Consider the following 17,257-nt stretch of genomic DNA (forward strand, 5'->3'; position numbering starts at 1 on the left):
CCCCGCTCCATGGCGGGTTTCCCTGAGGGGTGGCAGCTCCAGCCCCGCTCCATGGCGGGTTTCCCTGAGGTGTCGCAGCCCCAGCTCCGCTCCATGGCGAGTTTCCCTGAGGTGTCGCAGCCCCAGCCCCGCTCCATGGCGGGTTTCCCTGAGGTGTCGCAGCCCCAGCCCCGCTCCATGGCGGGTTTCCCTGAGGGATGACAGCCCCAGCCCCGCTCCATGGCGGGTTTCCCTGAGGTGTCACAGCCCAGCCCCGCTCCGTGTCCAGTTTTCCTCAGGGCGGTCCCACCTCCCGTGCAAGGCGGTTTGTGTTGCGCGGCCCGGGCTGGATGGGTGGAGCCGGGGCAGCCATTTCGAGCACGGCCTTTAATATCGCCCCACTCGTTCTGCTCTTTCCCGGCATTTTCCGACAGAGCTGTGCTTATCGAGGTTTGACTCTGTGTCCAAGCTCTGCATTCCAGGCAGCCAGTCGTACACGTCTGCACCGTGCCCAGCCCATTTTGGGGTAAAGCGATGCACCTGCCTTTCAGCCAACTGTGTGGGTCCAAGGTCTGCGTGCACACAGAATAAAGAACTGACTTGTTTGCACAGACAGCTGTGGTTTTCTACAGCTCAGCTGGCATGTGTCAGCTGCACACGCTGCCCTGTGTCCCAGCTCCGTCACACTGGCAGTGTTTTGCATGTCACACTAGTGCTGCACGGAGTGTCACACTGGTGGTGTGTGCCACACTGCCACTGTGTTGTGTGTCACGCTGGCACTGTGTGCTTCTAGACCTTGGAGTGTAAGCGGGAGGGTGTGAAAGATGGTGACAAAAGAAGGATGCCAAACAAGAGACCAGTTGCTTCCAGACTCAAAAGCCAGCTCTCTGCTATGTAATAGTGTTTTCTTCTCCTTCACCTGATGTCACTCTGCCATGTGCACACCCCAGAGAGCTTGTTGCATGAAGGCCCTTTGGAAAACTGACTAGGGCAGCACAGTACTTTAGGAACATCTGTGGGAGCCATCATGAGCCATCTCTTTGCTGAAGACAGGTGCTGTTTTTAACCAGTGTTTGATTACAGCAGGGCTGTTGATATCCATTTTGTGTAATCTAAAAATAGCTTGTTCAGCTAGGGAGTGAGGACACGCTCCCTACAGGTCCAGGGAGCCTGAGGCTATGGCTTTGCTGTGTTCAGAAGGCATCTCTCTGCTTAGTTTTAATCCAGCTGGACTGAGTACAACAGTACCCAAATAGAAACACAGAGTTTGGAGTGGGTTCACTAACTGAGCAAGTGTCCTGGCTTCCCAAGAGGTTTCTAAAACTTGAAGCAGTCAAATCTGGCCCTATCCTGGCTGCTATTTTCAGTTTAGTTTGCCTTTGCCTTTGTGATGCGACTGAGGAGTGAGAATACTCTTCAAGCCAGAACTACAGAATTCAGTTTTATTGGTCATTTATTATATATCTCTCATGTATTGTTGCAATTCCCCAAAAAAGCACATCCTGTAATTTCCATGTGTGACTCCTGTGATGAAGGACTTGTGACTTCTTGGCCAGTTACTTTTTGTAATTGCAGAAGAAATCTCCTATTCACCACAAATAAATCAAGTTTTAGTGCTATTTAAGGCCAACTTTCTGCTGAACACTTCCACATTAATGCTGGTTTTGAAGATGATACCTAAAGCAGTTAGAGTTGTTTTATTGATGGACCTGAATTAATGCAACATCCTTATTAACTCAATCTTTTTAATTATATGTTGGGAATTTTCTCAGTAGCTTGGCCTGCTATTTGGGATCATTGACTTTACTACCCCTTTTTGTGATCGAAGTGTATTAGTGAATCTCATGGGCCCTTCAGGATTTGCTCCAGCATATCAGTTGGCAGGACATTAAAGTTGTTAATTTTATTAAGTTTCTGGGGTTTGTTCCAAATTCAGCATTGCTTTGCATTAGAGTAGGAGCTGAAGAGGTAGGATGTTAGCTTTTCCATTTCATATCTTAAAGCAGCAGGTATTTTTGCAGCGCTTTTCCCCTAGGCTAGGGCACACCTTTGATTTCCAATACAGAGAGTTACTCCTGGGACAGGTGAGACTTTTAGACACTCAGGTACACTTTTGTCTGTGTTGATTTTAATACACGGGTCCCACACAAAGGGAAAACCTTTTCTTTTTCTTATTTAAAAATCAAAAATAATCCACTGTAAAGGTATTTTAGTTGTAAACCCAAGGCTTGTTTTCTTTGAGGAGGGAGTTTAATTTACTTTCTGCCTTCAGTTTAGTACCTTTTAAAATTGCCTCACCTTTGTTTCCCTACTTTCCTTCTTACAGTGATGACGCACTTGAAAGGGATTTTTATCGGACAATACCCCAGCAGGGATTTGAACCATGTTCTGTTGCTTTGGAAACCAGAAGTTATAGAAGACAAGTTTGCTAGGCTTAGCATGAAACGTTTGTGGACGACAATTTTCCGCCCGCGCACAGCTCAATATGAGGGATTTTTAGGACCTCGGGCAAACTTGTTACTGTTGTTAGCTTGAGGGGGGATGGCCATCAGGGATAGTAACTGGGGACAGCTTGCCATGCTGTGCGTCAGCCTGTTGTAACAGGGAGCAGGGCTTACTCTATGGGGCAGGAGCAGGCAGAGTTTGTGCAGCAACAGCTCTCCCAGCCAATTGCAGAGGTGCTCGGTGCAGTGGAAGTGTTTGTGGTGCTTCCCTTGCTTTTATTTTTAATATGCTCTTCCCTCCGCCCCACATAAGGTGATGTCCTGAAGCTTTCGCTCTGGTTTGTGCAGTAGAACTTGGTTAAACCAAACATTTGCTGTTCAATCATTTAATTGTTACTTGTATGTGCCAGGAGAAGGTTCTGTATTTTGTTTGCCTTTCTGAAGAACTATGCTGTAGTGTCAGCTGTGCAGCGCAGCTAAGCGAAACATCTGAATTTCCGTGTACACAATTTTCAAGAGGAGTTAGGAGACACTGAAGAAATTTCATTGTTATTTACTGCAGTTTGCCAACATCCATTTTGATTAATGAGGCTGGAGTAAAGGAGGACTGGAGAGCTGGAGAGCTGCATCAAATGGTACCAAGCTGCAGCTGCACAATCAGAAGCGGCTAATGCTGGTGTCAGTGAGGATCCTGCAAGGCAGCCTGGCACCCTAAGGGATTGGGAAGAGGTTGAGGAGTGAATGCAAATCACAAAAACTGAGGACCGGAACACTGGTCCCACCTTCCAGGTATCTAAAACAGCTGGAGGGACTGAATAATACCATGATGGAAGACAGGGATCTCTGAATCTCCTATTGCTTTGTGTTTTGGAACAGTACCTGAAAACCTAATTCAAGTGTCTGCAACCTTCTCCCTGCTGGAATCTCCCTGGGAAGGAATTTTTCATTTTTGTCACTCATGATGCAGTACCTGTACTACAGTAATTTTCATAAATATGTTCACTTCTACCTGACATCCAGTGTGCAAGATCTTATTTTAGTTCCTCTGTGTCTAGCAAAGACTGTTACCTTGGGTTTGCATGTGGCACTTTAAGTAATGGCATAGAAAACACCACAGCTTTTTAAATTCCTTCTCTTATCTTGGCTCTCATCTGTGCTGTTAATACAGGTAAATGAAGTGCAGTCACAGTGGGGGAAAAGGGCATAAGAAGCAGGGAAGCCATTGATTTCAACATCTTCTTCACAAGCTTCTCACATGAAGTTGTTTCCTCTAGGAGATTCTAATCAAAGATGTACATGTGCAGTCTCAGTTTTTTCCTACAGTTTTAGAAAAAGCTTAAATTTGAAGGAAAAAAACCCCAACATCTACAGCCTTTCCAAGAGAGATGATCTAAGCGAAAGCGAAGCTGAGTTTGACATGCTGTAGTTTCTCGAGCTGTTTCACCTCAGCTGTGAGGTTTGATTTTTATTTTTTTTTTTTAGGTTAAAAGCATGTTTTCTGCCTTAGATCCACATAGATTTTTATCTCCTAGACACCTTCTGCATACACTCTTATCATCCATGTGATTTGCAATACCTACTTTGCATAAGCAGAGTGACTGATAAATGATGATCCATTTATGTCTCAGTGCAGGTAATTGTGGATGCTTGGATGCTGCCATGTTCTTTGATTTAACTGGGAATATACCAGGTTCGAAGTATGCATGGTATGTGTTTTGTACTGACAAGAAGATGAAGGAGAGAAAAGCATAAAAACAAGTGGTGCAGTCACTGTTTTAAATTCTAAAAGAATAAAAACTTTTGGGGTTACCTTGGCAGTTGACTTTTTTTTTTTCCTGTTTTCAGGTTACAGCTGTTGGAGTTAGTGGGGAAAAATGTGTTGTCATATGGAATAGCCTCATTTATTTTGACAAAAACCAGTCTTCATGGTATGAAGGTAATGGTGGGTAGTGAAAAGAGAACTGCCTGTTGGATTACTTAACCTGTTGTCACCTGACAAATGTGTCAGCACTTTACAAAAAAAAAAAAAAAATTAAACAATAACTGAGACAAAAGGCTTCTAGGATTCTGTATGGTAACAAATGCATGTCTGTTTATATAACCTTACTTGAGTTCTGAGGGATAAAGTACTTTTAAAAAAAAAAGTTTATTTTATATTGCAGTAGTGCTTTAAACTTAATTTAAAAAACAATAGTTTTTATATAGTAAAGGAGATGTAATAAAAATAGCTTGTATTGAAGCAATATCTAAAGCTCCTAAATTTGTTAGAAGTGTAATTTAACAACAAATTTCCAACCTCCCAGTCTGGAAAAGACAAACTGTATGACCACAGAGAGTGGAAAGAGCAGCTCCTCTTCCTGACAAATTCAGGGTGGGATTGCCCCTTCTGTATTTGTGCTCCCAGGCTTCCTTCAAGGGTGGGATCTGCTTAAGCCCAGTCCCATAGAGTGGAGAAAATTACTCATTCTTGAAAACTCCACTACTGGTTTGATAGTCTGTTTTAAAGGTCTGTTTTACTTTTTTTTCTTCTGGTAGATAATGAATTGAAACTGTAGCAGAGAGCTTGGAAGGAATCCTTTATCTGATTTCTGAAACTGTACAAATCTCTGTATTTGCTCAGGTCCTGCTAAACTTATCCGCTGTGATGAATCGACACAGGACTCTTTCCAGCATGTCATGCTCGTGTGGAAGCCTTTGCACCCTGGCAGAACCTGCCAACTGATGCTGGCAGGTAGCACTTTATCTATCTTGCAGTTGAATTGACAAGTACTTTTTTTGTTTTGTTTTGTTGTTGGGTTTTTTTTTTTTTTGTTTTTTTTTTTTTGTTTTTTAATTTTAGATTTTGCAGCTTTATCATTTTAGAGAACAATGCCATTTAATTTTCTAGATACAAAACCAAGTGTGATAAAGTCACAATGCAAAATCTTTTGTCTTGGGGGAGAAGCAAAGATAAAGTGGCAAAGTATACTGGCTTTAAAAAGCTTTTCTTCCTATTCTTGGAAAGCAATTTGACTTCTTTCCATCTCCCCTGAACTTCCTGTTCTTCATAAATAACCTCCCAACAGATAATGGTTGTCCTTATATCCTTTCAAAATCTCTCTCTGTCTAACATGGGCAGGAGGCTGTAATTCTTTTGTTCTGACCTAAGATAAAAGTCTTGGGACATGACAGCGGCAAATAAATAAGGCAATTGTTAGAGGGCTATTTGGGGGTCTGATAACTACACTGGGCACTGTTATTTTAAGCTTCTGAGTTATAACAAACCAAACAACATTCAAAGGGAGAACTGTCAAATGTGGACACAAAACTGTCCTGAGGATGAGTGTGAGGGTGGTTAATGTCTGTCTCCTCTGGGCACTTCAGCTGGCCATTGAAATGTGCTTTGTGTTTATTCAGCGGTGTTGCCATTGGTGATTTTCTTCCTTCACTGAGGATTCGGGCATGGGAATGTCCCTGTAACAAAGCAGTGCCTTCACCTCCAGGCCTGGCACTGCTGCAGTTGTCTTGGGCTCTGGCTTCTCCTGCTGTAAATAGAGCATATCAACTCCGTAGCCTTGGCAGCAGGACTATATTTTAAGAATACAAATAAAACTGAGGTGTCAGGCTCCTGCAGGCTGTCAGTGGACTTTTGTGCTCAGCTGCCCTTCTTTGTTTCTCTTTTTAGTTTATTTTTTTTTAACTTCTTCTTAATGTCTACTGTTAAGGAAAAAAAAAAAAAAAAAAAACAAACCACCTGTTTATCTCAATAGCATTTCATATTTCTTAATTCTAGACAATAATTTGTAGGATTATCTGACCCATCCTCTGCAATCTGAAGTCTCTGATTTCTATCTTACTGCTCTGCTGGTTATTTTTAAAAAAATTATTATCAGATCAGAAAGTGAAAATTGTCCTGTATGAAGAGCAAAGGTGCCAGCCTTGGCCTCTTAGAGTCAATTTTGTAATTTTGTTCATTTATTACAAGTACCGTAACTATTTCATATCAGGCCTCCCCCCATTTAAGTTTAGGTAAGAGCTTATTTTATGAACAGGACCCTGAGTCAATTACTGCTCGTCCTGCCATCCCAGACCAGGGTGACAAGCCACAAATAACAGCTCCAGTGATTGCCCCAAAAATGTGCAAATACTGAAAATGAGCAGATCTTTTGTATGAGCAGGTTGCCAGCCTTCTTGTTGGAGAAGCAATCAGAATCAAAGGCTTATTCCAGCTGCTTACTTCACAAATAAATGGACTAGATGTTGATCCACTGAACCTTATGACTGCTGGCATGTAAGAGGCATTGACACTTAGAACACAGTGAGGATATTTACAGAGAGTATTTACAATATTACCTCCTACAGCTATAGCCAAATACTGTCCTAGTCCAGCTTCTCTCCTGCAGCATGTGAAAACTAAAATGTCCCAGAAAGCCTTCAGGGATGTGTTCATTAAGTACTTACTCCAGAGGCTTTCAAGGATTCTGTGGAATACCAGTTGTTCTAGATCTGGCTCTGTGAACACACAAACAGCCATCATTGCCCTGCAATTGTTTCTGAAGCCAGGTCTGAGACAGGAAAATACATCATTTGTTGAAATGCTGACTTTTGTGCTGCTGATAAAAGGGACGATAGCAAAACTAAACACCTCACAGCTGCTAGTGGCGTCTCATTTCAGCTGAATTATCAGCTAATTATGGAGATCTTAATTTTATCTTTTTTTGCGTTGCCCTTTCTTGACTTGTTCCTTTAGCTGCATATAAATGGCAGAAACTCAGCTGAAGACTTGTTGATGCTGTGATAGTTTGATGCCCTGCCTTCATCTGATTGTCTGGGCATGGAATCTGATCTGTAGAGTTTGCTTTGCTCTCATATCATCTTCTATAGTTCCAGGAATGTAAAGTTTGGTAATACTTGGGTTGCCAGTAAATTCTATGACCTCGAAGTGTTTTAAAATTTAATGTGTGAGAGACCTGTTTTTATGTTGATTACTGAAGTATGTGACAATGGAAGTTTGGTTAATATGTTGTCATTACTATGTATTTTAATTAACAAATAGCTGGACAAAATACAAACCAGTCATTCTCTCCTTTAGCTATTGAGAAAATGGTTGGAAGTCATCTAGTCCAACCCCCAATATTTTTAAACTCTGTGGAGCACATTCATTCCTGATGGATAATTATAACAAACCTTGAAAAATAAGGGAGAATATATGCTTGCAAACTTGATCAGGTTTGGGTTTTTAAAAAGGTAATTCATGGTTACTTTGGAATTATTCTTATATGTTTTAGTTAAAATTCAACTTTTTAAAATTTTTGAGTGCGGAGGTATTTGAACACATCCCATCCACAGAAGTGAACGAATGTATAGCCCCAAAGAAATTTACAAATACAAACACTTTCATCTACTATAGTTCTTAATTTATGGCTGAGCAGTTTCTTGCAACATGCTGAGTATTTCCCTTTTGTAACAGCCTCAAATTAACATTTTATGCTTCTTTCTTGAATAAATACAAATCCAGCCCTGAAAATTGGGCTCATTGAGTCAGTGGTTGCTATGGAAATGTTCATTTGAAACATAAAGCTGGAATTGGATGTTTGTTTCCCCCTGATTTGCAGCTTCTCCTAATCCCCTCCCCATTGGTAACAGCTGCCTTTTGCAAGGCATCTGGAGGGATGATGTGAGTGTCCTGCTCTGGGCAAAGTGAGCCAGGGCAGCTTTGTGACTTAAATTGGTGATCTGAGCTAACTTGTGTGAGTCTTTGAGTGATGAGATAGGGCTCTTCTGTTGCCTCTGAGGTGGAGGTGGCAGGGCCTGGGCGAGGGACAGGTGGCAAGTTCACGTGGTTAATGTTGTTTTCTAATTCAGCTTCGCTTTGTACAAGATTTAGATCTACTTGTTCCAGTGTTTTTAGGACAAGGGCTATTCTTACATCTTATATTACAGCAGATTTATTACCAGACCATGCTAAAGCTTGTTTTATAGCAGTGCTACTACATTCTTACCCATGCTTGTTTTAACCACTGATTGTCCTCTGTTCTTTAAAGGAGGTGGGGTAGGACAGGACATATTTTGGGGCTGGAGAAGAACCGCACTTCTGGGAAATTGCACGTTTTCATTTTGATGATTAGGACAGCAGGAGCTCCAATTCAGGATATATCTGAATGTTTTCTACTGGTTTTATCCCAGCACAAATTGCTGGTCTCTTTCCTGGTCATTAGATGAAAGATTTTTCTTCTTTTCCCTTTAATGAAGGAGAACTGTACCTGAATTGCAGTTTTCAGATGGAGGTTTTACAGCACAAGGGAAGAGCCTTGCCTCTTCTGCCTCAGTAGTGAATGAAGCAAGCCCAGGTACTTATTTATTCACTGACTACATGTCCAGTGCATGTAGTGGGGAGACATTTTCTAAAAATACAGATACGTCATGAGACAAAGAAAATCAGCTGATATAATTAGAAAAACATACCAATGTCTTCTCACATGCACCTCCCTCAACCCTTCCACTCTTAAACAAAATCAATGTACTTTAGCCCAGAGAAGCTTCAGGGTGACTGAACTGTGGCCTTCCTGAAAGGAGCCCACAAGAAAGATGGAGAGAGAATTTTTATGAGAGCCTGGAGTTACAGGACGGGGGGAAAAGGCTTCAAACTGAAACAGAGGAGTTTTAGATTAGATATTAGAAAAAAATTACTCCCTGTGAGGGTGGTGAGGCCCTGGCACAGATTGCCCAGAGAAGCTGGGAGTGGGAACACTCCATCTCTGGGAGTTCAAGGCCAGGTTGGACAGGGCTTGGAGCAACCTGGGATAGTGGAAGGTGTCCCTGCCCATGGCAGGGGGTGGCACTGGATGGTATTTAAGGTCCTTCCCAAACCAGCCCCTTCTATGATTCTGTGTTACTTAAAAGTTAAGTAATAGTTGAGATCAAATCCAAGTTGAGCTCATTTTATTTAGATGTACACCAGTCAGACTATCTCAGGCAGATAGCTAAGAGGCTGGCAAGAAAGGTGCATATTTTAATACAGAGTACAGGTGTTTGCCATAAGCCATCTAATTTAAAATTTGCAGCGGAGTTTGAGTTTTGTCATTCCTAGTGAAATGTGTTTGGAGGATTATGTGCTGATCTGGGTGAAGGGGAGAGGTTCTAGAGGGGGTTTGTGTTCTGGGGAGAAGGCTGAAGTTGGCATGTAGGGCACCAGGCCTGTGCTCTGCATTGCACTGGAAACCTGCTGTGTTCCAAACATGATGAACTGGAAGGAAAAATGTGGTTGCAGAAGTTAAAAGGTGTGAAAAGGAACTCTGCAGAGAAGTTCTCTTGGTGTCCTGAATACCAGGGATTAGATTAGGTGTGGGGGAAAGAAGTGCCTACACCTGGATTTAGGAACCAAGGGTGTATCTTTGTGGTGAAGACAGGCCAAAGAACATTCTGGACCATCTATTTTCACTGCCATCAGGTTGTAAGGATCCTGATCCTTCTCCTATCAAAATTTTCTCCTGCTTCATAACTATTGAGATAAAAATCCAAAGCTTTCTTTTTTTTTTTTTTTTTTTTTTTTTTTTTTGTTGTGAGTATAATCTGCTGCATCCCTATTCAATATTTAACATATATTATTTACTAATGTCAAATCCATGCCAAACCTACTGTGGAGTAGTTCTCTTTCTACAACTCCAAATAAGCAGGAATGCCAAGTCATAGGAGGCACTTCACTGCTGAATAATTAAACAGGAGTTTTATATTAACTGGGATGTGTCTTTTGGAAAGAAGTTAGTGTCATCTTTATCTTGTGAGGCTCTTTGGTTAATGGGCATGATTTTTTATTAATTGCTGTCTTAACTGACACAGCTGGAAGTTTTTGCATTGAATAGAATTGATAACGTTGATAATGTTTGAAAAACCTAGAGCTAATCCACACTGAAATAATTTTACAGTCCCAGAGAATGAAAAGTCTAATTCTGTTTTGTAACACTCAATAATCCTGTTTGTAGTCTGAAAAATAATGTGTGTCATGTAGCCTTGAAGGCTGGTCCTTACCAGCTGTTATTCCTTCTGAGTATTAAAATTGGTTTCTAAGTCAGCACCTCATTAAAATACTCCTAAACCAGCTCTTTCCAAGCTGATGGCTTCCAACTGGAAACTTAAATAAGTCTGTGATAAGGGAGTGCCAATGCAGACATTGTGAGCAGCCTGTCATGTGCCCTGAGGTGTTTGTTTTAGAAGTGCAGTAATCATGAGAACTGTCAAAATCCACTGGAGTTAAAACACTTGTTCTCCTTTACCTTGCTGAAATGGCAGACTTTCCTGATAAGAACATTTAGATACCAAATCCATGGTATAACTGAATTGCAGCCACCAGCTGGCCTTCTGAGACACTCTGTGTAACTCTGGCTGTCCTAAATACGTCCCTAAATTTGAGATTGTCATTTCCTAAAAGCTAATTCTGCCTGTAGTGCTAAGTGGTTACCTGCTGGCATGTCCTTCATGCCCCGAAAGGCAATTTTCAATGTAAATCACTAGTCATAAACCAAAGCAGACAGGCTGTTGTGCACACATTGGAAAGCACAGAAACCACTGATGTGGAATTACTGAAGATGTTCTCCTACGTTATTTGTAATTGTTTAAAAAGGTGCAAGTCTGAAGTAGCTTGAAGTTGGAGGTGGGAAGGGTTGTCTGGTAGGGAAACTTGGCATGGGAAGTGGCCTGTCAGCACAGGAGCTGGAACAGTCAGGGAACACTGACATGGGCCACGTGGGCACTTGTAGAGAGTTTGTCCTTTTGCACAATTAAATTTTTCTTTTTCCTGCTGGAAAAATTCCATTTTTCTGTGGGTCTCCTATTAGTGGATTTTGGCCCCATTTGCTGAGACAGGACTGACACTGGCTCCTCCAAAGAATTGGGTAAATGAGTTCTCTCTGTCCCCACTGGAATGGAAGCCAGGAAGACAAAATACACCAGAACTTTTGTTGTCATCCCCAGCTCTGGGTGTGGGTGACAGATAAGGTAGCAGAGTGCTGAACTCTTACTCCTTAAGCCTTTAAAGATTTAAGTGGTATCATTTGGTGTAGTAAAGTTGTGGTAATGCTCTTTGCCATGTAGCTCTCCAAAGAAATGCAATTTTTTACTCACTGGTAGTTTAATACCTTTTACCAGCTCTGAAGAATGGAAGAAAATATTTGGAGTATACTTTTGAAAATTATGAGAAACTACAGGGGAAAATATAAGAGGTCTAAGGAGCTTTGAGAGGCTTTTCCTTTAGAAAGCTCCAGGATTTTCTGTATTGGGTGGAGGTTATACAGTTGTTTTTATCCTAATGTTAACATATTAGGTTACAGGAATCTTTTCACTTAATTGAACAAACACAGGAGAGTATTTACGTAACTGAAGATCTGCAACTGCCAGCAGAATTAATTAGGAGAGGAATAATTAGGCAAATAGTAGTGTCCAAATGGTCCCAATAGAAAAATGTATTGCAATCCCAATAGAAATCTCATTAATGTTGTTGTTTCTGATGAGCTGTGCCTTTTGCAGTATCATAAAGGGAGGTAAATGTGGAAGGATCTCAGTGGGGTGTCAGCTTGGGTATGAGGCAGAAACAATATCAAGGTTTTAAACTGTCTGGTCTCATTACTGTCACTTAGTCGTGGCTGCAGCTCCACTATCTGCTTAAAAGCCTCCTGTGATTGAATGAGCCACTTTAGGGTGAAATAGGTACAGAAGAGAACGTTTCAGGTTAGTATTTGGTATGGAATTGTTGCTTCATGCATGAGAAACAAGTTGTCTCTTATGCTGAGCAGATAACCCAGGAAAAAATGAGACAAGTGGAGCTTATTTCAAGTACTTCTGCTTGAATGTTTCAGTTTACTGCTTCAAAGAGTGGAAAAGTTAACAAGCACATTATCTTAGACTTTCCACTGTAATGTCACTCATGCAGAGGGAAAAAAAAAGGTTAAATAATGTGATGTCATATTTATAGCGGCTGTTCTAGGAAACAGGTTCCTGGTCTGCAGTAACAAGGTCTGTCCCATGATCAGTGAGGGAAAATACCTTAGAAATAGTCCTCCAGCAGGGAAGTTGTGTTTTCCCTATTTCCCCCTTCTTTTGTCACCTGAGAATCTTTTTTAGCTCCATTACAAATTACTTTATTATAATTCTGAGTGCGTTTTCCAAACTTGTTTCATAGGTGCATTGCAATGGACTAAAAAGTATTGTACTGTGAGAAAAGCTTTAATCAAAACCTATTAAAAAAAATGAAAGCCTTTCACAATTAATCATTCAGAGATCCTAGCTTGGAAGAAGTGTTACTTCCTCAGAAATAACCTCCTCCATGCCTTCCAGCTGGGGCCTGGGGAGGTTAAGGGAGATGTTTAAGGGTCACAAATACCATTTGAGGCAACACTGGTAATATAAATTGTCTCAAGAAACTCCAGTTTCTAACCAAGCTGGAATTCTGGCTTTCGTTACTCTACCAGGGAGCTTCAGGGCCCTCCTGTATTGATTATTAACAGGGTTTTGTTAACATTTTGATCAAACTACTAACAGCTGAGTAAGTTAATTTGATTTTTAGTGATGGGTAAATTAATCCACATCAAAATGTTCTAGGCTGCCAATGTAGGCTGAAAAAGGAGTGCTTCTCTTTGTCACAGTGAAAGTTTGCTGTAACAGTTGTGTACATTTTGGTTTTATCTGTTCCCCTTCCCCTGTTAGCTATAGTTGCTGATGTTTTTCATTAACTTGGTTTCCTATTATGGCAGCAGCTCTGAATAAATATCAGTTAGGCCGGCCTCTTATTTATGTGCATGTCCTTAAAATGTGACTATAAAATGTTAATTAATTCTAGATTCCTGGGGCCACGTTCAGACGTGTATGTCTCCTCCTTAGTGAAGAGAGGGAGACACTCAAGGGAGATTTTTATGACTTTTACTCTAGACCCAATGTTTGAACACAGAGGTGGAAACAATTGACTGTCAGTCTCTGAATACTCCATACTTTGTTGTCCACTCCAGAACACCTGGAAATACAGGATTCTGATTTCTTACAATACACTGAATTTGATGCCACTTGTTACCTAATCACTTTTAGTGTTAATTAAAAAATCTTTCTTCTGCTGCATTCTAAAAACAAGCCTTTTGTCCTGCAGCCCCACACTTCCAGGAGGGTGAGCAGAGGAGCTGTGTGAGGCAGGAGCAGCAGGCTGGTGCCTCTGGAAGGAGCTGGCTGTGCTGCCCATCCCAGAGCAGGAGTGCCACACGTGCAGTCTGGGAGCACCCAGCACCTGCGTCAGGGACACCGCAGAGGTGACAGATGTGCAGCAGCTCTGGTGCCTGTAAAAATACCAGTTGCTGTGCAAACACTGTGCAGACAAAGAAGGGCTGCTTCTCTCTCTAAGTGTTCTTGAACAAAACCCTTCTAGGGCGTGTGCTGTGGGAGCATGGCAAAGGCCAGGACTTCCAGAACTGGAGAGATTCCCTGCCTTGAAGGATCTCTTCACAGCCAGCACAGAACTGGAAAATCTTAGAATGGCCTGGGTTGGAAGGGATCTTCAAGCCCATCTCATTCCCACCCTCCTGCCATGGGCAGGGACACCTTCCACTATCCCAGGTTGTTCCAGCCCCATCCAAGCTGGCCTTGGACACTTTCAGGGGTCCAGGGGTAGCCACAGCTGCTCTGGGCACCCTGTGCCAGGGCCTCACCACCCTCACAGGGAGTATTTCTTCCCAATATCTAATCTAAACCTACTTCTGTCAGTCTTAAACCATTCCCCCTTGTTCTGTCTCTCCAGGCCCCTGTAAAAAGTTTCTTTCCATCTTTCCTGTGGGCTCCTTGCAGGTACTGGGAGGTCAAAATGGACTTTCTGTGCACCTAAGACAGACCTGGACAGAGCTGTACTACTGAACCCTCTAGGGCTATTGGAATCCTGGGAAACTGGGAGAAGTAGAAAATAAACCTTAAGCCAGAGAAACAAGCAGAAAACTCATTTCTTTGTGTGCTTTTATTTTTTTTCCACTAGAAAGGAAATGCTTCCTGAAGCTTTTAAACATTTGCTCTGCCTAAATTTTAACCCTTTTTTCCATGCCATTTTTTTCTGATATCCAAAAGTATTTTTTCAAAGTAGAATCCAGGCTAATGCAAGGAGAGGAACTGTAGATTATTGAATAATGGGGCAGTCAAAATAATGGCCACAATGTGAGAAATAAACAGGCAATAGAAAGTTAGTGCTAGAGAGCACTTCTCAGTACCTCGGGAAGGTTAAAAAGCTCAGGTCTCAGTAAGTGTAACTTTCCTCTGTTGTGTCTCAGCTGATGAGCATCCTCCTTCTGGCCCTACTGAGTCTATGTCCTGCCTTGCCTTTTTCACCACTAAATCAGAGGCAAAAAATCAGGTTGTTAAGCCATTTCTATTGTAAACCTCTCATGCTTTGGCTTTCATGTCCTCACAAAACAACAGAAGGAAAAAAAAAAAAAGAAAAAGAAGACAAAACCAAAAGAACAACCCAGTGCTGAGGCTAATGACTGAAAAATCAAAAAGGGAAAAGGGAATGAAGATGTGAAAGTGAAAAACACAGAGTTACTTGGGGAGGAGAGGGTGAAGGCAGGTGGTCAAAGAGTAACACTGCTCAGCAGCAACAGGAATTATTTCTAGAAAAAACACCCTCCAAGCATTAACAGATCTGGTCACACTGGTGTGAGGGCAGAGGCAGCGAGTCAGGAGGTGAAATGGTGTATAGCACTGAGCTCTGTTGCATTCTGTATGTGAGACAGGAATCCCTATGGCAGGATTTTAATTCCACTGGCACAGCAAGAGCAGCCTTTCCTAACCCCTGGTGCTGCTCTGCCCAGTGTCAAGGGTCCTGACCCCACGTCTGAAACTGAACTTCACTGGGGTCATGTCTGCAGGGGTTAAATGGCTGGACTTGACCTCAGAGGTCTTTTCCAACCTCAGTGGTTCTGCGAATCTGCAATAGAGAGGCCCTTTGGAACCTGTTGGACTCTTCCAAAACGTGTGGTCTTTATGTATCTCACAAAATGCCATCCTGGGAGCTTTGGCAAAGTCGAGGACTCTGTGCAGGCTCCCCTTACAACACAAACAATCCCTTCACAATTTACACAAGTCAAATAAATTAGTGATCAAAGCTAGAATGGTTTGAAAATGTGCCTCTGCCTGCGGCAGTGAGGATTGCTGGGGGCACTGCCGACTCTGTGTCCCCCCGGCCATGGAAATAAAGGGTGCTGGCTGCTAAAGAGGGGTGCTGGGAGCCACCCTGGGGCTGCTGAGGGGACCCCCGAGGCGGCCAGGCTCGGCCAGGAAGCTTCATCATAGCCTGGATTTATTTCTCATTCAAAATCACTGAAAGCCAAGCTCCTCCTTCTGATCAAAAGCCAATTTTCTTTTTCTATGTGAACTTAACTGTTTCTTGCTCGTGCTTAACTAGATTTTAAAGTTATATTTTAACGCAAGTTAAAGCACTCTGGATATTTTCCCCCCTTTTCCCAGCACAGGCTGGAGGATGTGGGTCAGCATGGAGGCACAGAGCTGCAGCTCTTGGGGGAGCAGATCGTCCCTTCCCACTCCTCAGCCCTGCCGGGTCCTGGTGCCTCCCTGCCGTCTGTGCCATCTCACTTTAGTGAGCTCTTGAAAACAACATCCAGCGGCTCAGGAAACACTGGCCCAGCACATAAAAAGCAGGTCACCTCTCAGGAGTGCGTGCAGATCCCAGGCAAGCCATCCTCTAAAATTAGAGCTTGTGTTGTTCTTTTGTTTGTGTTACACACGGGTTGTTTCCACAAGAAGGAGTGGATTGTGACCTGAAACTGAGCTGTAACACATGCGGTGCCTGCTGAGAGGGGACAGGGATTTGCTCTGTGTGCAGATGGACAAATCCTGCACCCGGCAAGTGCTGCCAGCGGTGTCCCACAGCTTTGCCCTGCCTGCAGCACTGCGCAGACCTTGAACGGGGAAGTGCCAGGGGCAGCTTCTGCTCCACTCTGCCCTTCTGTTCCCCAGGGCATGTAAAACTGCTCTGCATTCCAGGTACATTTTGCAGAGGTTCTGTTTTGATGTGTGAAACATTTAGCTTGTCTTGGGCTTGGCCACTTTATTTATGAAGGAAAAGCAGAGCAATAGTTTAGAGATAAACAGAATTCGAGATTGCTCCAGAAAATGATTTGCCTAGATCTCTTCTGTAATTCTAATATTACTAGATAGGCCATCATCAAATGTTTAGAATACAGTCACCCACACTCATCGTTTGTGCAAGAATTTTGATTTAAAGAAGCTTTTCAGAGAGCATTTAAGCTGAAAGTGCTTAAATGTAGACCTCTAACTTTTTTCCTTTCCTGCTATACTATTGCACAATTAAGCTCTTACTTTTGTTAGTTTTTATATTTCCTGAATGTGGGAGAAATACAAAATATGTTGAAGTAGAACCTGAGGTGTTGGGAATATAATGTAAGTATGGATTTATTTCTAAAAAGAGAAAAAAAAAAAAAAAAGTCTAGCAGAAGTTAGTTGTATATTCTCTGACAAAGTAGGGCTCTGCAGTGGTGTTTGTTTCATAGGCTGTGCTGACAGACACAGGGACAAGGTCTCACCTCCTGGTCAAAACCAGCCCAAGCCCCAGAGAATTTTGGAGGACTCTGCAGAGGCTGGAGAGCTGTAGGAATATAGGGCCAGGCTCTGTCCTGACAAGTGCAGACACAGCTCCTGCTGCCTCTGCCTCGCTCTGGCAGAGCTGAACGAGGTCCAAAGTGTTGGTGTGAGGCTGCCATAGCACCAGTGCAGACCTGCCTTGCACAAGGTTATGCTGCAAGCCAGTGCTAAAGCTTTCCTGGCCTAAGGAACTGAGGGAAACATGGGTGATAATT

At 42.6% G+C, this 17,257-nt stretch overlaps 1 long non-coding RNA gene across 1 annotated transcript; it reads left to right on the forward strand.

Annotated features, from left to right (window-relative positions):
* The first annotated feature begins 295 nt into the window (after positions 1-295).
* On the forward strand, positions 296-13,636 carry LOC128813939 (uncharacterized). The gene is made up of 4 exons (XR_008439219.1): positions 296-505; positions 4,269-4,359; positions 5,044-5,154; positions 13,534-13,636. It is a non-coding gene; the product is annotated as an uncharacterized LOC128813939 (long non-coding RNA).
* The last annotated feature ends 3,621 nt before the right edge of the window (positions 13,637-17,257 follow it).

This window comes from Vidua macroura, chromosome 13 (assembly GCF_024509145.1).
Source record: "Vidua macroura isolate BioBank_ID:100142 chromosome 13, ASM2450914v1, whole genome shotgun sequence".
Taxonomy (NCBI): Eukaryota; Metazoa; Chordata; class Aves; order Passeriformes; family Viduidae; genus Vidua; species Vidua macroura.